We start from the raw sequence: 27815 nt of genomic DNA, 5'->3' as shown, positions 1-27815 counted from the left end.
TGTAGTGGTACAGGAGGGGAACTGCTGCTGTCCTGGGTTTCAAACACAACATGCCATTGCACTGGTGGTTACTGGAGGAGGAAGGCACAGGAACTTGGTGCATTGTGGTATGGTTGAGCCAATCTTCCACTCTTGCAGTTATGTGCCTGCACAGCTCAGAGTTCCCCGTACCACACCCTTCTTCCTCCAGTAAGTGCTAGTGGCACTCTGTGTTTGGAAGCTGGGAAAGCAACAGTATTCCAGCTATGCTGCCAAACCAACCACTTCTGGTTCAGTAATCGTAGAGTTCCAGATTTAAGGACCTTCCATTGATGTGTGTGGGAATGTTCAGGGAGGCAGGAGACGATATATTGTTTAATTATATCCTTCCCAACTTGTGTTCTACAATTTAGCAGAGTAACATTCCCCTTTTTAAACTTTCACAGCGGATAACGTCTTTGCCAGGCTTGCATAAGCCTCTAAAATAAGTTTCCTGGTAAATCCCCTTTATTCCCTCTTAAATGAATAGACACAACACTGCCTTATATAAATCTATAAAATAGTTTACTCACATACATTCTGTTCACAGATGGGTCCCAGAAGGCAGACTTAAGTTACAAAATATATACACCTGGAATCTATCCCATAAGGTGATAGTTCCTTTGTCCTCTCTTGGCTGGAAGCCAAGAGAGCATCTCAGGCTAAGGAGATGTTGCTTCTTCGAGGAATTGAGTCCGAGAGAGAGAGATGGCTATCTCCCCTGTGCTATTTTGTTACCTGCCCAGGTGGGGTGACACCCACCTCTGGTCACATGTAGAGGAAGTTTGTCCCAGCCCAGGAGGAAACAGGAAGTTCCGACTGGCTGGTCCAGACACCCCCTTTTTATGTCCACTCTAGGAATGTTGTATTTGACTGCTCTGTGTTTCACACCCCACAATGTGCACTGCCCAGATTGCCTATCCCTGCTCACAGCTATTATCACCTCATAATTGCCATTGGGACTATCTGATGGTGTTGGAGACAAAATTCTGTGTTCATTTTAGTGTATTGCTTAGAAATTCTTGGAACAGGATGATTTTTAGGGTCTCATAAACCCCAGGACCTTCAGAAGCAAGACACTGAGACAAATGATCCCCTCTCCTTCAAATCTCTTGCAAAAGCAACATATATCTTGTAACCCAAAGTCATTTATTGTACTTAGTGACAAGATTGAGATGTGTAGGTAGCCGTATTTCTGTATTTGAATTTCTGATTACACAGTTAAAGCTTAAGGTTTGCTAAATAAACAGATGCATTTTGCTGATACGTGCCTTCTGAAATTTAAAACGGTGACTAGAATATTTTTGCCTGTTAACCTTCTTTTAAAAAACCACGCAGGTTCAGGAGTTTCCGAAAGAGAGGCAGTAATTGGTCCCCTAATATTAAACACCAGGGACGCTGAAAACACAATTGCTCTTTTAATGACGGCATATTGAGATTGTACAGAAGTAATTCATCCCAGCTGGTATGGGTTAAGCAACTTGCTAACCTTCACATATATTTTAGTGGCCTATGAGGGGGAAGTGGACAAAATCGCTGCTTCACTCCTCCTTGAAGGAGTGGAGGCAGAGATATTTGGATAGTGAAAGCATGCCATCCTTCCTGAGCCACATACGTACTGGATTATTATTAGTATTATTTTTTAAAAAGCTTGATGTACGTATCTGATTTCTTGTTTTTAAACATCCATCCACCACCAGTTATTCAAGTGCTATCTTCCCCTCTTACCTTTTGTTCCATGTCTAAAATGTGGATGCAAAGGGCTGCTGCTGCATGACATCACAATGGCCTGTGGTGTTGGCTCTGTGCTGCCAGCTGATCCCAGGCATTGTGCCCCAGCAGCATTTGCAAGCGCTACTGCATTGCAGATTGTCAGAGGAGTAGCCGAGTTAGTCTGTTGCAGCAAAAAGAACAAAGTGCCTTGTGGCTACTTAGAAAAACGCCAACACATTATATTTTGGCATTTGCTTTCATGGACTAGAGCCTACTTCATCAGGTGCATTGAGTGTGATCTTTAGTTGTCAGGTATGCATGGGTATAGTGAAAAATGGAAAGGTTGGAGTGAAATGATAATGGAGTAAAAAAGTAAGATGCTGCAAGGTTCCCCAGTGCTTTTTATCTCACACCTTTTCTTTAAAATGTGCCTTTTGGCAGAGAGGGTCAAGAGAGGGCAGAGAGGAGGAGAAGCAGAACTTGACGTAGCATCGTTTTATGCCATTCCTATGCTATTTGGTTATTGCAGTGTTAATCAAGCGCTTGAGCATGTGCCTTAGTCCTTTAGCATCATTCTACCTGTGATTGATTGTCCTGCAAGTTTGAGGCTGTAACAAGCACAACAAAGGAAGCAAATCATGGTATGCACTGGCTGTCCTCATTAAGAACATAAGAAGAGCCTGCTGGATCAAGCAAACAAGCTATTAAGCAGAGGCAGATTTGGGGGAGTGCAACTAGTTTGGTTGCGCTGGGCGTGGAGTGTGCAGCTATTATTTAGAATGGAGTGCGAGAGGCAGCAAATTTTGGCACCACACAGGATGCTGCTGAAATTTGAGAAGCCAGGGTCTGCCACTGTATCAAGTCCAGCATCCCACAAATAGGACCTGAGCCCCAAAGCATTTTCCCTGCCTGTGGTTTCCAGCAACTGATATTCAGAAGCATCACTTACTCTGTCCATGGAGGCAGAGCATAGCCATCACGGCTAGCAGCCATTGATAGTGTTATCACCCATGGATAAATAATGAATTGATATTAATGAATGAATTAATAGGGCATGTGGCTGGAAGGAACTATTATCTGTTTCATTTGTATACCACTTTATACTTTTTTGGACGCGGGTGGCGCTGTGGGTTAAACCACAGAGCCTAGGACTCGCCGATCAGAAGGTCAGCAGTTCGAATCCCAGCAATGGGGTGAGCTCCCATTGCTCAGTCCCTGCTCCTGCCAACCTAACAGTTCGAAAGCACATCAAAGTGCAAGTAGATAAATAGGTACCGCTCTGGTGGGAAGGTAAACGGCGTTTCCGTGCGCTGCTCTGGTTCACCAGAAGTGGCTTAGTCATGCCGGCCACATGACCTGGAAGCTGTACGCTGGCTCCCTCGGCCAATAAAGCGAGATGAGCGCCGCAGCCCCAGAGTCTGCCATGACTGGACCTAATGGTCAGGGGCCCCTTTACCTTTACCTTTACCTTATACTTTTAAGAGAAAAAAACCTCAAAGTGATTTACAACCCACATTTAAACCTCAGATAAGACATTCCAAAATGAAACATTACAGAAGAAAAATAAAATATAAAATATACATTCAAAGCAGCATAATTAACAGGATATGAAAATATCGTTTTAAAGAATCATTATTATTTTTAAAGATCTCATCTTCATTATTTTAAAGATTCAAAGGCATTACTGAAGGAGGTCAAATATAGAATGCACATTTTAAACAGCATAAGTAGTGAGATAAAAAAAGGAGTAAACATAGAAGATATTTGCTGCTGTTGCTGCCAATGGTGGTCTGTAGTGGGTGGCAGCTGTGGGAACTCAGTCTTGATGGCCTGGGTCTGTCCTAAGCAACTTGCTGTTAGCAGAGCAAGCAGGGAGCTCCAAAAATCAACTCCAAGTGTGACTAAGTAGCATCACACTTGCAACCCGGCTTCTCCCTATATATATGATGGAAAAGCAGATAATTGCAGAGTCTTAGTTTGATGACAATCGCCTGGAGCAGAGTGGATCCTCACCTCCCTCCCAGCAAACATCCACCCACTCTACCCCCTAGAGCTAGAGATCTGGATGTATTCAAATACCTTACTCAGCACCTGATCTGTTTGCCACCGTAACACAAGCATACACCTCCATTTGTTCATTAATTAGTCCTGGCAAGAACAAAAGCCTTCCTTTCAACAAGCACTGCTTCTACAAATACCAATCAACAGGTTTTTGTGTGTGTCTCGTAAGGATACAGAGGGTTATCCCTAGTAGCACCTCTGGCGGGGGACATGTCATGCTCCTTCAGAGGTAAAAGAAGAAGAGTTTGGATTTGATATCCTGCTTTATCACTACCCTAAGGAGTCCCAAAGCGGCTAACAATCTCCTTTCCCTTCCTCCCCCACAACAAACACTCTGTGAGGTGAGTGGGACTGAGAGACTTCAGAGAAGTGTGACTAGCCCAAGGTCACCCAGCAGCTGCATGTAGAAGAGCGGGGAATCGAACCTGGTTCACCAGATTACGAGTCAACTGCTCTTAACCACTACACCACGCTGGCTCTTCGGTAGTTTGTCCACCTTTGGACCACAGCCTTCATTCAGTTCTCCCCAGCCAGGAAATGGCTTCAACTGGCTGACTAAACCAGGTGTGGGTAGCCAATGGGTCTCAAACCCTCAGTGAGTTAAGGACTCCCTCCTGCATGTGAAGACAGGCTCTGGTGGATTAGCAGACAAGACCAATAGAGGGTCCAATGGCCAAGAAGGTGGTTTCTGCACATGCTGTAGTTTAACCGGCTCATGGACCCGCCCGCTCAGGGACCCCCGCTGCCCACTCAGTTGGCTCCCGTGCGCTGCGCTAAACCGGCATGGAGCAGAGCAGGGACCGCCTTCTGCGATGCTGGCTGGCTTCCCATTGGCTGCAGGAAGCTCCTGCAGCCAATGGGAAGCTGCGCACACCTCCTCCACACCAGAAGGAGCACTGAAAATAGTGTTTGCGCATGCATGCATGCACATTCTGGCCCACTGTGGCGTCTGCAGGACTGTGAACCCACCCAAGCCACAAAAACTTTGCCGACCGTTGCTGTAGAGGGAAGAGGGCAGAGGGGGCTTGTCAACCTGGAAATGTAGCCCATTTACAAGGAGGAAAACTCTGATCCTAAACCTCTACTGCGTTGTGGGATATTTTTTGGGGGGAAGAAAAGGCCAAAGAGTAAACCCTACACAAATCCAGAGCGGAGACCCCAAGATGGTTGGATGGTGTCTTGTATGCCTCCTCCTGGCCATTCCTAAAGTCAAGCTGGTGCCAAACGTATGGCTCTGCTTTCCTTTGGACCACACCAGTGAGGCCAAGAGGGAGGTCTTGTTGCCTGGGCAGACCAGAACCGCTATACATACTGCCTAGGCTTGCAGTCCAGGAAGGTCACTTTGATGCTGCTAATGCAGCCATTTGACTTCACCCCCAGAGGTGCACTCCATTGTCTCCCGAGGCAGATGGATGCCAACAACAATTCTAAAATGTACCGATATGTGAAATAGCACTGATATGTAAAATATAGTACAGTGGTACCTCAGGTTAAGCACTTAATTTGTTCCGGAGGTCCGTTCTTAACCTGAAGCTGTTCTTAACCTGAAGCACCACTTTAGCTATTGGGGTTTCCTGCTGCCGCTGCTGCACAATTTCTGTTCTCATCCTGAAGCAAAGTTCTTAACCCGAGGTAATATTTCTGGGTTAGCGAAGTCTTTAACCTGAAGCATACGTGAAGCGTATGTAACCCAAGGTACCACTGTATTCCCTGATACATATAATATATAATAGTGCTAAAAGTTAACAAATGCCCATTGAGATTGTCCCAATAGTTCAGGTGCTGTTTTGTGTACAAGAGAGTTATATAGCCGTGCTCTGTTTGAGAAGGTTTCACTAGTACTGTAATGAGAATTGTATTTTGATGTAATATTAGTGTAAGATAAATGGTAATATGGGTCTAAGGTTGAAGTTTTTAAAGGCTTTACAGAGCCACCTTTAACCCTGATGTGATGCTTGAACGGGCCTTCACTTATTTTTAGCGAGCATGCCTGAGTAACTATGGCTGTGGTTTCACATAACAGGGAGATACATTTTTTAGATCTTTTGCTGATTATATTGTGTGAGGGTCAATCTTGTGCCCCATTTGTGAAACCTGGGTCAGAATAAAGAGTTGAGGGTCACTTCTTCAAGTGCCTAATCCATTACCATGCACTAATAGGTCCTGATAGCTCATTTTGTAAGTCCTCAGAGTTAAGCTAGGACATTGTTTGGACTAACTTCAAATCCTGCTTCTGCTCTGCGGGGTTAATTAACATCTGCTAAATGTTTCTTGTTGGAGGCTTGGAACTAAACACTTCTATTTGTTTTACTGTGATCGCTTAGTTTGAATACATCCTAGAGATAACAGCACTGGAGAATTGAAAATTGTACCAGAGATGCAGTTAAAGTGTGTGTGTGTGTGTGTGTGTGTGTGTGTGTGTGTGCAGTTGACATTTGTCACAGACAAAAGCCATTATTTTTGACAATATGTCTTAACCATAGTAATGAATTTGTAGTTAACAGAAATGAAGAATCTGGAAATGTTTAAGAGACTATTCTGTGTTCTCATATGGGAATTTTACATCCAAATTAGACAGAAGTCTAATTAAGGGTATGAGCCACAAAAATACTCTATTGTTACGATGTCCCCTTCCGCTGCTGGGATTTATTCAGGGTTCTAATATAGATAGGAACGTCCCTGGGTTCATTTTAAACAAGATTAACAGTGGTCAGATTAAACATGTTCCACTCTAAAGGGGGATGGAATGGCAGGGATTTCAACAGGTGAGGGAAGTGTCTGGGGAAGTCAGCACTCAAATTCTCACCCATCCTTGATCCCTTAGTTGGGGTTAATGTTATGTCTGCAGTGGCCCAGATTTAATTCAAAGAAGGAAAATGTGTGTATGTGAATACCAGAAAGAAAAAAAACCAGAAGGTCAGAGGATGTGGCTTCCAGGCATAAGAAACCTACCATCTGTTTTCAAAAATCAGCTACTGGACTTTGATTTATCTTCTTCTTCTTCTTCCTCCTTAGAAATGTATACCCAACCTTTCAAATAAAAATTACCAAGGGATCTTACATCGAATATATCTATGTAACAATAAGAATACCAAAGATAACAATACAGCAACAAAATTGAAAACTGGTAAAAGCAGCATCAAATCTGCTCAGGGTTTAAAATCCTAGAAAAACCCCCAGTGATATATGCCTGGTGCTGAAAATATAACTACTGTGTGTGGCACCTTGCAAACTTAGCGAGATCATTTCACAGTCACGGTGTCACCACTAAGAAGGTCCTATTCATGGTTGCTATCTACTGAACTTCAGTTGGTGAAGCCTCCAGAAATGAGAACAGGAAAGCTGAGGCAAAGTAAGGCTATCCCTCAGATGTTGACATGTATTTTTGTTTCTTTTTGCTTAGAAATTTTTCCTTGTTGCAATCTTTATACATTCAACATTTATATACCGGTACTTCTCTGCTCACACAAACATAAATAAACAAAATTCCACCCCAGTCTCTGAGTGGTGCGAGATTCCAGGGGTTCAAGTGCTTACCCAGGGTTAGTGTTTCCTTTGGAAATGTGGCATAGCAGAGACTGTGGTGTCCTTATGATATATGGTTTATTTACGCATATATTACTATTACTATTATTATTATTATTATTATTATTATTATTATTATTATTATTAGCAACCTGAGCCTATGATGGAGGTGCTCACAGCATTGGCTCCCCAAGAGGTTGTTGCTTCTCTAATAGTCACAGTTGTTTGGGATTCCAAAAGACACCAGCCATGGCTTGGCCTCTTTCCAGCTTGCTGCATTTTACAGACTGAAACTGTTTTTCTCCAGCCCACATCATCCCCAGCTACAATCCTAAACTCTCCACTCTGCTTCATCTCTGCTAACTATCTCAGAGCTCAGGGAGGGGCTGCACCCATTGGGTGGCTGGCACAGAGTCTTTGCTTTAGCTAATGGACCATTTCCCTGTCTTTGTTCTCTGTTAATGGCCCACCTCTCAGGCTGATCTCCTGAACATGAGAAGCTGAGTCCAACTATTAAGAGTCTAATTACCAGTTTAACCTTCTAAGCATTGATCCTAACACTTACTAAATCCAGGAATTATGGGTGTCTGGCACCCACAAACTCAAAGCAGTTTTACATTTTAGAAGTTCTTGTGTGTGACCATTTAACCAGACACTTATGTACTTGTGAAGTTTTTGTAGGTATCTTAGTCATCTGTCCTGCTCACGGCAGACTCAGGAATTAGATATTATTCAGTAATGTGGGGTGGCTGCTGAAAATATCAATTTCATGTCAGTTCCCCATCCTGCTCAGTACAGTGGTACCTCTGGTTATGAACGCTTCTAGTTATGAACGCTTCAGCTTATGAGCTCCGCTAACCCGGAAGTAGCTGCTCCTGGTTGCGAACTTTGCCCCAGGATGCGAATGGAAATCACACACGCACAGCGGGAATGGAAGGCACACGCACAGCGGGAGTCCCCATTAGCAAAAGCGCGCCTCAGGATAAGAAGGGTTTCAGCTTAAGAACGGACCTCCGGGACGAATTAAGTTCATAACCAGAGGTACCGCTGTAATGGAAATGTATGGAGTGGGTGTGGTTGGGGGGAAATCCAATTTGACGATGTGACATCATGTGTTTCCCTTTATAACAAGTTACAGGGGCGTAAAAAGATAGCTTGATTTGGTAGTCCAATTTAAGTTTGGGGTTCTACTATGGTGGGGAATAATAATAATAATAATAATAATAATAATAATAATAAATGAATAAATTGCGCTTCTTTTACTGGTAAGTCACTCATAGTTTTTCCACCCCCCACATGACAACTATCTATCTGCCTTTGTCAAAGGTTTGTCCCATTCTAAGTCTGTGTGCTGCCTATCCCTCAAATAACTTTGTCTTCAGCACTCATTGACCAACATCCTACTCAGTGGAGTGCAAGGTATTCTGGTTACCATAGAAATAGCATAACTGCCTTTAGAGAACAATACATATTGTTCAAAGTGCCATTTAAGGTCACTTGATTTGTGACAGTTCCCCCTATATGGAAGAACTATGTGTGTAAGAAACATACCACATTTGAAGTGGCTCTTTGACTTCACCATTAATTAATGAGCTAGTCAGTGATTGCAGAATATGAAGACTGCATTGTTTCATATGCTTGCTATGTTTCATGTATTTCAATTAGAGACATCTCTTTGAAGATATAATACAATTCAACTAAGATATATAAAAGAGGGGGGAAATGTAAGATGTGGATTGGTTATATTTTCATAAATGTAGAAGGCCAATTTCTTTTAATGCTGCTTAAGGTCACTTTAGAATTGTATGATAGTGTAGACCTAGTGTATGGCATTGTTAGAGATGGCAACATAATGTAGAATAAGCAGTGTATCTTTTAAGCACAGATCAAGGACAGCCAATATGAACTAAATTTCTGCCGCTTACTTTTCACGTTGAATGAACATATTAGTAAAATCTTTCATTTTTTCTATTTGGTATCAAGTTCAACAATGTTTATATAAGAACACACAAATAATGTAAGTGGCGTGGATGCATAATTTGAAGCTGCTTTATGCTACAACTTTAAAATGTGCTTGAATACATTTATCTTTATCTTCTATCTTCACCCATGTGCCTTACGTGAAATAGAAATGGAATACATTATGAAAGAGTGAAGAACATAAATTGTGTTGTGTGTATCCCCAAACTCCAAATTATCAGACCTCTGGATGCAATATTGTTTGATAGTACCACTACGGAGAACTGGTGTAGTATAAAGGCTAATAGTGTGGGCTGCGAGGAGTTCAAATTTCTTATGTGCTCAGAACTCACTAGGAGCTTAACTTCAGTAAGGGGATTGCAGTGGTCTTCCTTACTGTAAGGATTACTAAAATGATGAATTCTGTGCTAAGTATTATTATTACTACTGGAAATGGAGTGATGCCGTGCAAGTTAAAAGACATAAAGGTTTTTCACCTGTAAGTTTAAAATATCTGGATTATGGTCAGTGATTGCAAATCTTTGATCCTAGTTTGGTCCTCTATAGCAGGAGTTTTGCAGAGGGTGGCGCTGTGGGTAAAACCTCAGCGCCTAGGACTTGCCGATCGTATGGTCGGCGGTTCGAATCCCTGCGGCGGGGTGCGCTCCCGTCATTCGGTCTCAGCGCCTGCCAACCTAGCAGTTCGAAAGCACCCCCGGGTGCAAGTAGATAAATAGGGACCGCTTACCAGCGGGAAGGTAAACGGCGTTCTGTGTGCTGCGCTGGCTCACCAGATGCAGCTTGTCACGCTGGCCACGTGACCCGGAAGTGTCTGCGGACAGCGCTGGCTCCCGGCCTATAGAGTGAGATGAGCGCACAACCCTACAGTCTGGCAAGACTGGCCCGTACGGGCAGGGGTACCTTTACCTTTTTATATAGTATTAGAGCAGGGGTCTGCAACCTTTAAGACAAAAAGAGCCACTTGGACCCGTTTCCGAAGAAAAAAACAACTGGGAGCCACAAAACTCGTCATTATAAAAATAACTTTTTTGTCACTTTTTTATTATTTCTTTGTTTGACCCCTTAGAATTACTCCTCCTCATAGAAATAAACGTTAAATTAACAAGTTACCTTTTTGTGTGTGTGTGTTCTTCACTCCCCTTCAAAACAGTGACCAGCGTACATGCCCCCTTTCAATGCAGTGACCAGCGTACATGCCCCTTACAGTGTAGCGGGCGGGTGGGTGGGAAGGTGACGTCGGGATGGTGCATGACTAACGCACACACCGCCCCCATGTGACGTCACAGCCAGTACAGCGCCCGCCACAGTGGGGAGTGTCGGGGTGCACAATGCGCCTCCTCCCCTCGCTAGTATCTGCCCCGGAGCCGCGGCAAAGGTGTAAAAGAGCCACTTGCGGCTCCGGAGCCGCGGGTTGCCGACCCCTGTATTAGAGCCTGGTGAGAATACTCTATGAGAATTGTTCTACAAGTTATGTGGCTTATAGACTACAACCACCTAATACTGGAGGTGGGAGATTACATTTTAACACTCCTTCTTAAATATAACCTGCGTGTAGAAAACCAGCAGATATGTAAGAGAGCTTAGCCCCTCCCTACACTGGCAAGTTTATTGTATCCAGAAAGCTTTCTATATGGAGGAGCATTAGTGGCACAATGCAGAATTCTCCTACCTCATCTGTGAACCAGACGCTTCAGATTACAGATGCTTCAGGTTACAGACTCCGCTAACCCAGAAATAGTACCTCGGGTTAAGAACTTTGCTTCAGGATGAGAACAGAAATTGCGCGGCGGCAGTACAGCGGCAGCGGTAGGCCCCATTAGCTAAAGTGGTGCTTCAGGTTAAGAACAGTTTCAGGTTAAGAACGGACCTCCAGAACAAATTAAGTTCTTCACCTGAGGTACCGCTGTACCGTAATTGCTGATCTACACATGCAACAGTATAAAGTCCTATAGAAATAGAACGCCTTATTCTATAAATAAGGTGAAGGCCTTATTTTTGGAAGCTCGCCTTGGTAAAAACCAGTAACAACAAAAATTCATTGAAGTACAGTGGTACCTCGGGTTACATACGCTTCAGGTTACATACACTTCAGGTTACAGACTCCGCTAACCCAGAAATAGTGCTTCAGGTTAAGAACTTTGCTTCAGGATGAGAACAGAAATCAGGCTCCAGTGGCACGGCAGCAGCAGGAGGCCCCAGTAGCTAAAGTGGTGCTTCAGGTTAAGAACAGTTTCAGGTTAAGTACAGACCTTCGGAACGAATTAAGTACTTAATCCGAGGTACCACTGTAGAAAACCAGCACAGCAGAGAGCAGGCTGCACTGGACTGCAGCATTTCTCTCTGCAAAACATATTTGCCGAGAGTAGCTTAAAATGTGTGATTTCCCCCAGCAGTCTCATGTGGTATAGTCCACTCTACAACATCAGAGTTGTATTTGCCAGTCCTTCTGCAAATGTTGACCAGGCCTTGTTGAATAGATCTGAGGCACCACTAGCATCCTGTGGTTCCTGTTAACCATCTGTTAAGGTGAGCTCACAATTCAGTTTATTGGATGTGCACATGATAGCTCCAGGATTAACTATTCTCCAGCTAACTATTGGTCCTACTATGTACTGCAAGCATATTCCTACAGCTGTCTCATTTTTCTCTTGTGCCACAGATGAACTGCAGTTTAAACCCTTTCAACTCAGAAAATATATAGGTTAGGTAAGAATGGACATATTATTATGGAACCTCAGATTTGACTGCAGAATTTCTTCAAAAGGACATTTTTATTGCTATGTATACTCTCTTCTTTGAATGCTAAGTTACAAAGGCTCAGAAAGTATTATGAAATTATTATACTCATGTTCAGCAGCTATTTTTCAAACATAACTATCTTGACTATTTCATTTCTTTAAGGCACCAGGGCACAATAAGCACTGATTGCCTATAAAAATTCATTTTATAAATTCAGCCTTTTAGCTGGAGCCATTGGAGGGAAAAGGTGATTTGAAAACCATTGCAATCTATTTTCCTGCATTTGTATATCCTTAAAATGGTTTAACTAATTTTCACTTTAAAAAAAGCAAAATGCACTTTATTTCTACAGTGGTGACATGAACCACATGCCCAATCTTGAAGTTATTTGAAATGAGTCATACTTTCAACCCATTGAATGACTGTTATTCTGTGTTGCCAGCATAAATTCTGCTGTGACCCTCTGAATACTGCCTCACTACTGTGTAGAGAGAGGAAGAGTTCATTAATAATCTTCATTACTAAGTATGTGTAGGATTTCCAAGAAAGAGTTTTCCTTTTCTTGGTGTCAGTTTCCTTTTTCCCAGTTGACCTTCAAAGAAATCTGCTATACTGATTTGATCGTTTCTGATCTCTAAGGTATTTCCTGATCTCCAAAGCTGGCTGAGAGCAGATATTAGTAGTTCCTTCAATTTTTAAAACATGGCAAAGTTACTAAAGACAATAAAGTACTTGTATCCAGCTCTGTACCTAGGTCATTGGTTTTCTCTTGCCATCTATGTGCCAGTATAAACTCGTGTATATATCTCCTTTAGGTGCATATCATTTTATTTGCAAATTTGGATGTCATGCCTTTACTTTTAAAAGATGGTGTTATAATCTGCTGACTCCACACACCCCACGCCCCATATATCTGAATAGAGGTTGTATAGCTATGCAAAGCTGGAGATTGATTAGAGATGTTTGTTCTGTTTTAGAGGGAACTGTTTATTTTAGCAGGCAATTTTCCAGTGTCAGGAAGTGAAAATATGGAGAAGGCAGTCTCTCATCAATGGACAAACAATGCCTCAAAATTTAGCTAATGGCCCCCTTCAGTGTAGAAAATAGATGGCAACAATTGTAGTTTCAGACTAAACCAAGGACTTCTTGTTTGGCTGGTAGGTGTTAATGCAAATTCATTCCTCAGCTCATTTAACTCTAGGACTCCCATCCTTTGATTTAATTAAATGTAATTCATTACATTGCTCTTCTTGGGCCCCTGAGGTGTTTTTGTTTATTGCTTACTCTACCCAATAATGCTTCAATTCAAGGAATAAAACACTGGATAAATAAGACCTTTTTATCCTGTGCTGGATTTACAGGGAGATTATTCCTCTAAAATAGTTTCATTTCCTGTTAAAAGTAAATGACCAGTAAAATAAACTCATTGGGTGGCAAATGTGGTATATCCAGAAGCAAGGAATTAAATAGGGTAAATTACATGAGATTAGAACAAGGAATGGAAGTTGCATTGCTGAATTGGTAAAGGATTACAACAAGCACAGTAAAAGCTATATTGACACTTAAATGAGTTCAATGGTGGTTGACTGATCTGGTTTTTAAAACCTAGTTATAAAAGCCTTTGCAAATTTACTATTTTAATCATGTATGCTTAGCAAGTGTCTATGTTAATAATCAGCTATGAAATCATAGTAATATAATCATTAGCATAAGATAATTAAAAGGTTCCCTTTTAAATAATAAAAAAAAGACAGCACTAGGATCTGTTTGATTTAAATGCTTCAGATAGCAAAATGAAACTAACTCTAATAAAAGATAGTATCTTTTATGAGGGCCATTGTTTCTCACTACACCCCATGGAAACATTTGCCACTGTATTTTGACAATCTCTGCTATCAGTCTTGTGATAATTCTTTAAAGTGTGGCAAGGGACCGCTGTTTGATTTAGGTAGTCTATTCATCTTGACATTTCAATTCAGCTTTTAACACCAATCCTTTTTGTGTCTTTCCTAATTTACTTCTTAATAAAGTTGAACGTTCTGCTATACACCTTCAGATCAGACTGGATGATGCCTTCCTAGAACAGATTCCAAACATTCAAAAATGAGAGATTTAGTAGTCACAGGAGACTTCAACTACCCCAATATCTCCTGGAACTTAAACCCTTCCTTGTTTCCAGTTTTGGGTACCACAAGTTAAGGATATTGACAAGCTGGATTATGTGTAGAGGAAGGTGATTAAGATAATCAAGGGTATGGAAACCAAGTGTTAATGAGGAGCGGTTGAGGGAGTTGGGTATGTTTAGCCTGGAAAAGAGGAGACTGAGAGGAGATAATGATAGCCATCTTCAAATATCTCAAGGGCTGTCACATGGAAGATGGAGCAAACTTGTTTTTTCCTACTCTGGAGGATAGGACCTGAACCAGTGCCATCAAGTTACAAGAAAGGAGATTCGGATTAAGCATCAGGAATAACTTTATGCAGGTAAGAGCTGTTCAACTGTGGAATGGGCTCTCTTTGAAGGTTGTGGACTCTCCTTCCTTGGAGGTTCTTAAGCGGATATTGGATGGCCATCTGTCATGGATGCTTTCATTGAAATTCCAGCATTGTATGGGATTGGACTAGATGACCTTTGAGATATCTTCCAACTCTATGATTCTATTGAAATCTTAGGATTGTGAGCAACCCTCACCCCTGCCCCAGTCAGCAGATTTTAGAAATCAGATTTGCTGGTACTAACTAGGTGGATGGGACGCAGGTGGTGCTGTGGGTTAAACCACAGAGCCTAGGACTTGCCGATCAGAAGGTCGGTGGTTCGAATCCCTGTGATGGAGTGAGCTCCCATTGCTCGGTCCCAACTCCTGCCCACCTAGCAGTTTGAAAGCATGTCATGTGCAAGTAGATAAATAGGGACCGCTCTGGCGGGAAGGTAAACGGCGTTTCTGTGTGTTGCTCTGGTTCGCCAGAAGTGGCTTAGTCATGCCGGCCACATGACCTGGAAGCTGTACGCCGGCTCTCTCGTCCAATAAAGCGAGATGAGTGCCGTAACCCCAGAGTCGGCCATGACTGGACCTAATGGTCAGGGGTCCCTTTACCTTTAACTAGGTGGATCTCCCTGGCTTAGACAGGAGGCCCTTACTCAAAAGGTGCTCTCTTTTGTAGTATCCCTATGTACTTTTGACAGAGGTGACACTTTCCACCAGGCCTGCATTGATTACCTTGAGATCTGGATAGGCTTATATCAGGAAATACTATAAAGTAGTGGGATAAACCAAGCTGTGTAATGCTTTATAGATCAAGATCAGCCCTTCAATTTTTTTCTTGGAAACTTACAAGAAGTGCAGAATACACCTATACTCATGTTTGGCATGAGTAGTCCCTGTCTGGCCACTGAATTAAACAGCAGCTTTTGTTTCCATGCAGTTTCCCAAGGCAGCCTGATGTTTGTTGCATTGGGCTACTCTGGAGGTTATCAGACCATAGTCTACTGAAGATAGATTATCCAAATCCTATGAACCCATATTCTTTTTCCTTTTGGTTGTAATGTAAGTGGATTTTTTTTGTCTGCTTGTTTGGTTGCATGTCACTTTGGGTTGCCCTGGGCAAGATAGGACAACTAAAAAAATTACTACTACTACTACTACTACTAATAATAATAATAATGAATGTTCAGTTAAGTTCATAAATTTATGGTTCTAGCCAAAGGTCATGACAAATTTGCTTTTTTTTATATAAATGTTTATTAAGATTTTTTAAATACAAATGCAAAAATAATCAACAATATAGCATATATCATAACATATTTTCAAAACCTCTTTGGACTCCCTCACATCTCCCGCTCCCACTTACATCGTCTTAAGTTTTAACCAGCAAATTATCATCTTGTTTATATTCTTAGGTCCCATTCTTTTAAACATAATCTAATCGTTCTCCAAATGGTTTATATTTTCCTCGATCTACTTATCGTCCTAATTCCATCTAATTTAGTGGTGGTCAATTATTTATGATCTAGCATCCTTCTTAACATTCAACCAAATTACAATGCTTTTTAAAATAAATCTTAAATTTCTTCCAGTCTTCTTCAACCTTCTCTTCTCCCAGGTCTCGGATTCTGCCAGTCATCTCGGCTAGTTCCATATAGTCTATCAGCTGCATCTGCCACTCTTCCAGTGTGGGTAGATCTTGGGTTTTCCAGTGCTTAGCAATAAGTATCCTTGCTGCTGTTGTTGCATACATAAAAAATGTTCGGTCCTTCCTTAACACCTTCTGGCCGACAATACCCAAAAGGAAGGCCTCTGGTTTCTTAGTGAAGGTATACTTAAATACCTTTTTCAGTTCATTATATATCATTTCCCAGAAAGCCTTCACTCTAGGGCAAGTCCACCAGAGGTGAAAGAATGTTCCTTCATTTTCTTTACATTTCCAACATTTATTATCAGACAAATGGTATATTTTGGCAAGTTTAACTGGGGTCATGTACCATCTATATATCATTTTCATTACATTTTCCTTCAAAGCATTACATGCAGTGAAGTTCAACCCAATGGTCCACAACCTTTCCCAGTCCTCAAACATAATGTTGTGCCCAATGTCCTGTGCCCACTTTATCATAGCCGATTTAACCATTTCATCTTGTGTATTCCATTTTAACAGCAAGTTGTACATTCTTGAAAGTATCTTAGTCTTAGGTTCTAACAGTTCTGTTTCCAATTTCGATTTCTCCACCCGGAACCCTAACTTTTTGTCATTTTTAAAAACTTCGTTAATCTGAGCGTAATGTAACCAGTCTCGCACTTTGTCCTTAATTTTCTCCAAACTCTGCAATTTCCAATTGTCTCCATCTTTTTCTAATATTTCCCAATATTTTGGCCATTTGGCCTCCATATTGGGTCTTTTTCGGGCCTTAGCTTCCAGCGGTGAAAGCCACCTTGGAGTTTTATTTTCCAGTAAGTCTTTGTATTTTGTTAAACACTGCTTTTCTGACAATATGGTTCTTAAAGGCCTTATTGATCTTAACCTTGTCATACCATAAATATGCATGCCAACCAAAAGCATTGTTAAAACCTTCCAAATCCAATACATCAGTGTCTTCGAGAAGTAACCAATCTTTTAGCCAGCAGAAAGCTGCGGCCTCATAGTACAACCTTAGGTCTGGCAGGGCAAAGCCCCCTCTTTCTTTCGCATCAGTTAATATCTTAAACTTGATTCTTGGCTTTTTGCCCTGCCAGACAAACTTAGAAATATCTCTCTGCCACTTCCGGAAGCACTCCGTCTTGTCCACAATCTGTAATGTTTGGAACAAAAACAACATTCTTGGCAATACATTCATCTTGATAGCAGCAATTCGGCCTAACAAAGAAAGTTTCAATTTTGTCCAACTATCTAAGTCTCTCTTAATTTCTGACCAACATTTTTCATAGTTATCCTTGAAAAGACTCAGATTTTTTGCTGTTATGTTTACCCCTAGGTACTTTACTTTTTTAACCACAGTTAGTTCTGTCTCTCTCTGAAACCGTTCTGACTCTGCATCTGTCAAATTTTTCCCCAGCACCTTAGCTTTCTGTTTGTTTAATTTGAATCCCGCCATCCGACCAAAGTCTTGAATCAATTGTAACACTCTTTTCGTACTAGATTCTGGCTCCTGCAGAGTCAAAACTAGGTCATCTGCAAAAGCTTTAAGTTTGTATTGTTTCGCTCCGACCTGGATTCCTTCCACCAACCGGTCCCCTCTAATCATGTTCAAGAGCACCTCCAGAACCGAAATAAATAACAGAGGGGAAATGGGGCAGCCTTGTTGTGTTCCTTTTTCAATTTTAAACTCTTCTGTAACCACATTGTTAACTATCAATTTAGCTTTTTGTTCTGAATATATAGCATCAATCCCATTCTCAAAACCCCGTCCCACTCCCATTTCTTTTAAATTTCCCTTCATAAATTTCCAAGAGATATTGTCAAAGGCCTTCTCCGCATCTATAAAAATTAACACTGCTTTTGTATTAATGTCTGTTTGCAGAAGTTCCAAAATGTCAATGATATTCCTTGTGTTAGCAAACAAGTGTCTACCTGGGAGAAAGCCTGCCTGGTCTTTATGAATTACTTCATTTAATACTTTTTTGAGTCTACTTGCCAAAACGTCTGCGAATATTTTGTAATCCACATTTAGAAGGGAGATGGGACGATAGTTCTTAAGTTGTGTCTTTTCAGCTTCCGATTTTGGTATCAATGTGATAAAAGCTTCTTTCCACGATTCCGGCGCCTTCTTCCCCTCCATAATTTCATTGCTGACCTCCATCAGTGGTTGTATCAAATAGTCTTTTAATGTCTTATAGTACTTGGAGGTCAGCCCATCTGGCCCTGGGGATTTGCCCAATTGCATGTTCTGAATGGCTTGTTCAATCTCTTGTCGTGTTATTTTGCAATTCAGGATTGATCTATTTTCTTGTGACAATTTTGTTAGTCCATTTTTTCCCAAAAAATTGTTTAATCTCAACCTCATCTTGCGGCCCTTGAGTGTATAATCTTTTGAAGTATCTCTGGAAGCACTTTCTGATCTCCACAGGGTTCTGAATATTTCTTCCTTCAATTTCTAAATTTGTAACTGTATTTAGTTTTTGTCTCCTCTTCAACTGCCAAGCTAGCAGTTTCCCACATTTATTTGCCGATTCAAAAGTTTTTTGTTTCATTAATTTAATCTTCCACTCTATTTCCTGGTTTATCAATTTAGAATATTGTGCTTGATGAAGTTTGATTTCTCTCAGAGTCAGCTGTGATTTCGGATTTAATCTTAACTTCTTCTCCAATTCTTTAATTTTCTCCAAAATCTTATCTTTCCTCTCATTTTGTCTCCTTTTCTTTACAGCATTCTGTTGCATCAAGAACCCCCTCATTACAGCCTTACTTGCGTCCCAGATAGTTCTTTTTTCCACCGTAGTGTTCATATTTATCTCGAAATAGTCCTTCAAGGCTTTTTGGGCCTTCTCAACAATCTCCTGATCTCTGAACAAATTGTCATTCATCTTCCATCTAAAGGAACCGGTTGGTAGTAGTGTCATGTCCATCTTCGTTGCATTATGATCGGAGCAGGTCCATCTTCGTTGCATTATGATCGGAGCAGGTCTTTGAGCAGATTTCCACCTTTCTGACCTTGGGTGCCAGACCTCTAGTTATCCATATTTGGTCGATTCTTGTCCAAGTCAGCTGGGCTTCAGAGAAAAATGTTCCCTCTCTTCCCAAGGGGTTCTTCGTTCTCCAAATATCGATTAAGTCCATATTGTCTGTCATTTCGAAGAAAGTCTTTGGTAGTCTGCCATCTTTTGTAACATTTTGGCTTTGTGACTTATCCATGTTGGTTGATACGACCCCGTTCATATCTCTCATTAAAATGATGTTGTTATAGTCCAAATAGTCCAGCATGGTCTCATGCAACTTCTTATAAAATTCTGATTTCCCCTCATTTGGCACATAGATTCCTAATATCAAAAATTTCTCTCCTTGATGTTATATCTCAATTGCCAAAATTCTTCCATGCTCATCTTTGAATAGGAGTTTGGGTGACAGGCTCTCTTTTGCATAAATGACCACACCTCTCTTCTTTACTCTGTCCGAAGATATAAATTCCTGGCCCAGTCTTTTATTTATTAGCACTTTTCTATGGAGCCTAGTCACATGTGTTTCTTGCAGGCAAATAATGTCCAATTGTTCTTTTTTTAATATATGAAATATTTTCCTCCTTTTTTCTGGAATATTGCAGCCATTTATATTCCAGCTCAGAAGTTGCAGAGACATCCTGAAATAATCTGGTTATTTTTCCAGGGGTGGTATCTTGTTCGCTAAGTCTTCAGATTCCAAGGGTGCCGGTACCGCCGGTGCTCCAGGCCCAAAAGGTAGTTCAATTCCTTTTTGAAGGTCCTCTCCGTATGTGGTCAGGAATTTGTCTCTATCTTCCAGTGTTCTAATCTTAACCTTCTTCCCTCTGAAGGTAAAAGATAATCCTTGAGGAAATTCCCACCTAAAGATAATTGAGTTGCTCCTAAGCAGTTTAACCAATTCAAGGTAGGCGGATCTAAGGTCCAACAGTTGTTTAGGAATATCTTTATAAAACTCAATTCTTCTATCCAAAATGTCCAGTGACTTTCCGTAGTGTAAGCCCAAAATCTTATCCCTTTCCTCCTTTGATCTCAATATTATCAAACAGTCTCTGGGCTTTTCTTTCTTTACAAGTCTTCCAAGTCTGAAAGCAGACACAATTTTAAAGTTCTTTTCCTCTAAATTCCAGAACTTGGAAAATTCTTTAATCAGAAACTCAGCTAGATTGCCTTCTTCCACTTCTGGTATCGACCTTATCCTTAAATTACTCTCCCGGTTCCGCAGTTCAATCATAGATAGATAAGTCTGATGTTCACCTGCTTGTTTGCAGATTGGTCTTACCTCTTTTTTTACTGGTGTCCTCAGCCAGTTTCCGATTTTCTAACGTGGCCTCCGTCAACTGCCCAATTGCCTGTGCGTTCTGTGATACTTGTCCAGTTAATCTATTTAGACTTTCTGTATTTTGATCAATTTTAGCTGTTTGTTCGTCGACTTTCTTGTCCAGAGATTCCCCTCTCTTGTCCAAAGATTCCAATTTTCCAAGGATTTTCTCTAGAATAGAAGCATTTGCTCCTGAGGCCATATCTTCCAATTGTAACTGTTCAGTTTCTCCCTCTCCTGCCCTTGACAGAGCAGCAGCTTCTTCCTCTGAAGGCAAAGTGGGTACAGATGATCTACGTGCCTGCGAGACTGAGGTTAAAGTTGTCAAAGTTGCTTGTCTAGTTCTTCCCCTCCTTCTTGCGCCACTCATTCCAAAGTTATCTAAAAGTCAAGGTCAAGCTGAGTTGTTCCCACGAGAAAGCAGCGGCCCAGAGGAAAACAAGACAGGAGGTCGGGGAAAAGGAAAGTAAAATGATGTCACTGCTGTAAATCCCAGATCCTCTAGAGGGAGCTTGAAATGTCTCAAGGGAAGAATCCAATTCTAATAAATTTACTAGAATCAAGTTTAATGTCCAGGGACCTTCAATAGCAGATTTTAAGCAGAGTTGGTATTAACAACCACATTGTATCAAACAGTGCATACTGGTACTTCAATTGATGCTTCAAAATAGCAAGTCCAAACCCTCAGATTGTTGCAAGTTCTAATACACAGTAGCCAGATCTGCAAAACTGACAGCTCAAGTTACTCAGGCAGCTCCAGCACCTGGGTTTCTCATCCAGATTGTAATTCCAATAGAAGAAAGGTATCACATTGCAAATACAAATCGGATAGTCCAATACTTAAAGTCCTTATTTTGTTTTTTAAAAAAAGTTCACTGGGTGCTCAAATCAATTAAGCTGAAGATTCTTTTAAAACCTCCACTCCTCCAGCACTTTGCGTTAAAGTTCAGTGACACCGGAAGACGGACTTCCTGTTTTGCGTCGCTCCGCTTTCAGCCAAATTCATTAATTTAGTCTCAAATTATTTAAAGTCCTTCTTTACTCACGGGTTGTTGCTTTCCCGAATCAAAATTTCCAGGAAGAAAGGTCAGCGCTCACCGGCAGCAGCAACGCGGCTTCACTCCGCAGATTGCGAAACGACTCACAGCGCCGCAACCCCCTCCACGTTCCGGAGCTCCTTACGGGGTTCCTTCTGCGTTTTGGGGGCCGCTTCAGGCGCCCGCCGAGTCTCAGGACCACAGGCTCTTGCTGCCTGTGGGTTTCCGATGTGGGTCTCCGCTTCGCCGTAGCGGACGACCCAGTTTCCACGGAGCTTCCCCTTCACAGAAGTAAAGGGGCCGCCATTACCGTTTGCGCCGCCTCCGGAAGTCATGACAAATTTGTGGCAATAGTATTAATAAAATAATACAGAATATACATCCATAATATAAACTGACCTCCATGATGTAGGAAAGAGAAGATAGACAACAACAACCTGAAATCTATCTTAATTTCAGATTCAGCCTCAAAATCACCAAAGCAAATTATAATATATAATTTTCAAAGGGGTGGGGTGGGTTTGTCACTGCAACCCCCCCTCTCTGGTGCATTTTTTTCTCCTGGACATTATAAGAACTTCAGTTTTGTCCATGTTATCTGGCACTCTTGAGAAATCCAAGGTTCAAGTTATGTGTATGGAGCCTATAAGTGCATGGACTGTGCATTACCTTTGCAGTGCAGGCAGAGGCTGGGGATAGGGCCAGCACTTAAAGGTGTGTTCTGAATGCGGCTTAAATCTAGATCTGTGTTGGAAGCTGGATAGCAATAATTGTTTTGAAGAGTTCAGTGCCATGCTTTTTAGAGTAATGTTGGATCTTTGTTTCTTAATAAGCAGTGATTCAGAAGACTATATTTCATAAAACTTCATTCAGCTTTCTTCTTGATAGTTTTGTATCACTTTCACTTTCTTTCCTGCTGTTTTCTTTCCCCAGCCCTCAACTTCAAAACAAATACTTAGTTTCTTTATTGCTCATCTCGCTATTTTTATCAGGTTTTTCTTCTTTGGAACATGCGTTCTCTGGTAGGAATCTCTTCATTTTTTAATTCACCGTGGCCTTGCTTTAAATGTGACATGCTGGAAATTCAAACTCCTGTGAGTATGATTTATTTTTTTAAAAGCATCCTTGTTTATTGTTTGGTTTTTCATTGTACAGTATTATCCCTATTTTTTTTTTAAAATATACAATTATATTATCAGAATAATTTTTTTAAGGACAGTTCTACTTCTCGTTATCTGTGTTTTTATCCACTTAGGTAGCAAATATAGGCTTTAGTTGAAAGGCTACATTTAAAACTGTCATAATATTATAAGATCTGTCTTGTACATTGTTATATGTATTTTCATGAGGTGAAATGCATACATATGAATAAAATATTATAGAAGAACCATTTTGAATTGAAAGTCCTATTCACGGGAAAGGCCTTCAAATTTCTATAGTGGGTCAAAACACTTCTAGCATAAATCAGTTGGGCAAAAACAATACTCCTTTTCCATATACTGTTTAATATATACACACACACACACACACACACATATATATATACTAAAGTATATTTTTGTAGTGCCAGACCTTGCATACAGAATAGAATTTCATTGGGTCTACATTTGTAAGCAAACTGATCTAATGGCCCCTCCAGACTGGTGTTTAATTGTGGATGTATTTTGCAACGTGTTCCTGACCCATTAACAGTATGTTGTTGTTGTTGCTGCTGCTTTTGTTGCTAAAATTAGTATACCGCCCATCATCTGAAGATCCCAGGCAATTCACAGCATAAAATACAGAATAAAACCACAAAGTACATAATAAAAGCAAAAGCAAAACAAAATAACAACTCCCACAAACACATTTAAAAGCACATAGAATTGCTTCTAACAAGCACCTGCTTTATTTCAATAGGCAGGGAGATATATTCTGGTTTAGTTTGCTCTGTGATGCTTCCTCAGTGCTTCCACATTATTGCTGCTAAAGAGGCTGAAGCACAACAAAAGCGGGACAAAAATAAGCCAGAAAGTTTGTGGTATAAAAGGTTATGGGATCTCAGCAGAACATTATAGGAAATGCACTGATTGTGCATTACAGGAAATGTGTGGCTGTCCCCAAATGCTTTCAGGCACAAAGAGTACAGTATCACGTGTGACCACCCCAATAGAATCTTGAGACCTAAAAATACTGAACACAAACTAAAAGTGTGGTCTGTAGGAGCCCTGATTCACACCTGTACTAAGGATTTGGATTAGAACATAACTCTTCTTTGGATTTTGCACTTTGGTATGTTTCAAAGTACAAGTAGATAAATAGGTACCGCTCCGGCGGGAAGGTAAACGGTGTTTCCGTGCGCTCCTCTGGTTCGCCAGAAGCGGCTTAGTCATGCTGGCCACATGACCCAGAAGCTGTACGCCGGCTCCCTCAGCCAGTAAAGCAAGATGAGCACCGCAACCCCAGAGTCGGTCACGACTGGACCTAATGGTCAGGGGTCCCTTTACCTTTACCTATGTTTCAAAGTATAGTTGTGAACTTTTCCTGCTTTTCTTGTTGTATATTTTTGTAAACCACTTTAAGGATCACACTTTGACCTGTGTATAAGTTTTATGAAACAAATAAATAAAAAGCACACGGAGGGCACCAGATTGACAAAGGCTGATTTTGAGAATTGGAACTTCTCCACCAGTTTTTCCTCTAATACTGCAGTGCAAAGGGCACTGCAAAATTGTCAGATTTTCTTTTCTTTCTAAACTAAAATGTAGCCTAGATGGAAGGTTGTATTCAGCTACAGTGTTAAACTTTGTTTTGGCGTTAACCCCACCCAAGAAGAGCAGATTAGAAATGTTCACTTTGCATACGGGCCCTAAATTCTGGTTAGTCTTAGCTATGGTTTGCTGAAACAAGCCAACTTGTTTATGAAATTGACTTGTTTTAGTTAACATTAGCCACAGTTTAAGATGCAGAAAAAACATTACATTTAATTGCAAACAGAAGTCTGAAGCTCATTCATGCTACACTAAACTGTTGTTTAGCTGAAGCCTCTGTATAGAAACAAATAAAGTACAATAATAATGCTTTGCTTTGGCTACAGATTATGATTGAGGAAATAGCTGATGTGATAAACAAAATTTGCTTTAACCGCTACACTGTGCTGAGCTAAAAGGACTAGGGAATATCAGTGTGGGTGTGAGCTTTCAACTGAAAGCGAGCAGGTTCACGTGCTCCCAGTAAGCTATAGTTTGTTTACCATGATGTGCAAACCAAGCCATTATCTCTTGACTACAAAGCATCATTAGTATATTTTGAAAAGCTACATATCTTTTAAGGTGCTACTCAACACTTGTGCATTGTATTGCATTTCACTGCTAATAGCCAACACGCTTTCAAGTCAACAGACAGTTTTGTAGTCTGGATTTTGTTAAGCCACGTGGGGGTTTTTTGGTCTCAAAATAACGTAAGTTAGATATTCTTGGACTGTAAAACAAATACGTAATTTCTGATGGAAGAGTTGTTCTCTGATCCTTGTACATCTATAACGAGTCTGAAATATGGCACTTCTGTCTAGGAAACAGTGGCGTAGCGTGGGGGGTGCAGGGGGGGCCGGCCGCACCGGGCACAACATCTGGGGGTTAGGGTTAGAGGGCGCAAATCCACGGGTTAGGGGGCGGAAATTACTTGCCTTGCCCTGGGTGCTGACAACCCACGCTACACCACTGCTAGGAAATTAGTTTTGGGGTTTAGTTTTTTATGTTTTTGGAATGGATAGTGTTTACTTAACTACAAGCATTGCTTATTAGCAGCATTTCTTATCCATGGCTGCAGCTGAGTGACAATGCATGGAGAATATGTAAGAACAGCAGAAGAGCCTGCTGGGTCAAGGCACTGGTGGCCCATGTAATCCAGCATCCTATTGCGCGGCAAGTTCCCGCCTCCCACCAGTAGAAATAAAGACACATGACACCATTATTTTAGGTTAATGGGCTAAAATTGGCCACAACTTTATTGGTTACAGGCATTGGTCCTATCCGACTATCCGGCTTCAGCCTGTTTGCTTGAAGACCGTGAAGGGTTAACACCAGCAGGCAGTGACACAAGCAAGACGAAAACCTCAACAGCTGAGCGGAACCAAAGAGGGAGATCCCGGGGCCACGCTTGCCTTAAATGAGGCAAGCCACACACCCCGAGTCAGCCGATTGGCTGGCTCAGGAGATGACGTGGCCTGAGGATTCCCCTGATCGCGCGGGGGCTGGAAGCCAGCCTCCGTGCATGTGTTGGGGGTGAGAACCCCGTAACACCACCTCCTCCCGAGGTCGGAAGTGGCTTTCTCACAGTGCCAGCCAGATGCCTATGGGAAGCCCACGAGCAGGACCTCCTGAGTGCAACCACACTCTCCCTGTGCTTTCCAGCAATTGTACTTTGATGTTAGAAGGCACAACTCACTTTCTGAGCAGAGAATTTTGGCTATTCTACCCTTGCCACAATTAAGCATTCGGTTCTAACTGAAAAAGAGATTGGCCCCATGTTTCAAATTTGGGGGGAGCGGAGTTGATTGGTTGTGACAGTTCCTTTATAATTCTCCCATAACACTAGAAATAGGGGAAATATAATGAAGCTGAATGTTGGAAAATCCAGGGGAGGAAAGCACTCCTTTGCCACTTCTGAAGCAAGACAAAATAAAAAAAATCCTTCCAGTAGCACCTTAAAGACCAACTACTGGAAGGAATTTTTTTATTTTGTCTTGACTATGGCAGACCAACACGGCTACCTATCTGTAACTGGAACTTCTGAAGCAGTTTAGACAAATGCACGGAGGGTGAGGCTGTCAGCGGCTATTAAGCTACCTCCACTGTCAGAAGTAGAAACAAGTGCAGGCGCTCGTGCCTACCTGCCTAATTTGAGCACTTTCTTAACCATAAGTCTAGTTTTTATTTTGTTTTATCTCATAGAAATTAGCATTATGCAGATCTGCAGTTATAAAAGGCCACACTCAAAATTTGAACCAAACGTGACTCCGCCTATAGGAATTATTTACATTTATTTCTTTTTTTGGGATGAGAATTTGCTTTAAAATGCATTCTCCTTATTTGGGATAATATAAAATGATTTGCTGCAGTTTTAACTATTTTCAAGGTAGCAATTTATTTAGTGGGTTTTAATAAAAACCTCGTGCCCACCTTCCTAATTTGAGCACTTTCTTGTCTATAAGTCTAGTCTTTATTTTGTTTTATCTCATAGAAATTAACATTCTGCAGATCTGCAGTTATAAAAGGCCACACTCAAAATTTGAACCAAACGTGACTCCGCCTATAGGAATTATTTACATTTATTTCTTTTTTTGGGGTGGGGAGATATAAAAGATGAGAATTTGCTTTAAAATGCATTCTCCTTATTTGGGATAATATAAAATGATTTGATTTAAACTATTTTGAAGGTAGCAATTTATTTAGTGGGTTTTAATAAAAATCCACCTGCCTTTTAAAGTATTGCCACTGAAATAGCTTGGTTTTTTTTTTAGTAATTCTTCATTATGTTAATCTTTTAAGAACAGGTTAAGGTGACATTTGATATTTTAATTTATTTGGTGTTGTGCTAATGAATGTTGTTTTAAAATCTAGGGCTAGGGCTTATATTTATAATATTTTAAGCACAATTATGATATTAAATACTTTCCAGCAAGGTAGGTGAAGTGCCACAGATAATGAAATGTCACAATGTCACCCTAGATTAGGGTTTTATTTGGTTCAGTTATTTTTAATGCTGCTAAATACTTCAATTTTAACTACAGTATATAATCTTTATTACGTGAGACTTAACTAAAGAGATTACATATTAAAAACTCTGCTGCGTTTGGAGTCTACTGAATTGATTCAGTTGATTAAAAATGAGGAAGTAGGGGGGTAGAATCTTGCCTAATGCTTCTGTGTTGGAGAGAACTACCATTTAGTTATCAAATATATTGCTTCAGTGATTTTTCTTCTCATTCTTTTTTTTCTGCTTTCCTTCTTGCCTTATATTCTTCACTCTGAGCCTTTCTAAGGATGTGTTGCTCTCTTCCTCATGTTTATTGCAATTTCTTACTTTTCTAAGCCTGAAATAAACTGTTTATTTGATGATTACCTCTGTGTGTTTAAATAAAAAACAGTAACACAATAGTACTCACCCAAACTTTCCTAATGTTCAGTTTTCTCCGCAAACATACCAGTAGCAAAATACATTTCTTGCAGAGTGTTGGGCAGTGTAGTAAGTGTGATTTAAAGTGTTATTTATCTTGCCTTGTCCCATTGACTAACC

The 27815-nt window shown here is 40.9% G+C and overlaps 1 protein-coding gene and 1 long non-coding RNA gene across 3 annotated transcripts in view; one reads left to right on the top strand and one right to left on the bottom strand.

Moving 5' to 3' along the window:
* The window catches only part of CAMKMT (calmodulin-lysine N-methyltransferase), a 254117-nt gene that overhangs the window by 37407 nt on the left and 188895 nt on the right, over positions 1–27815 (top strand). The gene's annotated exons all lie outside the window — the stretch shown is intronic.
* The window catches only part of LOC307212037, a 232329-nt gene continuing 205035 nt past the window's right edge, over positions 522–27815 (bottom strand). The window contains exon 2 of the long non-coding RNA XR_013836753.1: positions 522–694. This is a non-coding gene — a long non-coding RNA (uncharacterized lncRNA). The remainder of the gene's footprint in view (positions 695–27815) is intronic.

Source organism: Podarcis cretensis (assembly GCF_951804945.1).
Source record: "Podarcis cretensis genome assembly, chromosome: 3".
Classification (NCBI taxonomy): Eukaryota; Metazoa; Chordata; class Lepidosauria; order Squamata; family Lacertidae; genus Podarcis; species Podarcis cretensis.
The sequence above is the reverse complement of the archived record's forward strand: the minus strand, read 5'-3'. Positions and strand labels throughout refer to the sequence as shown.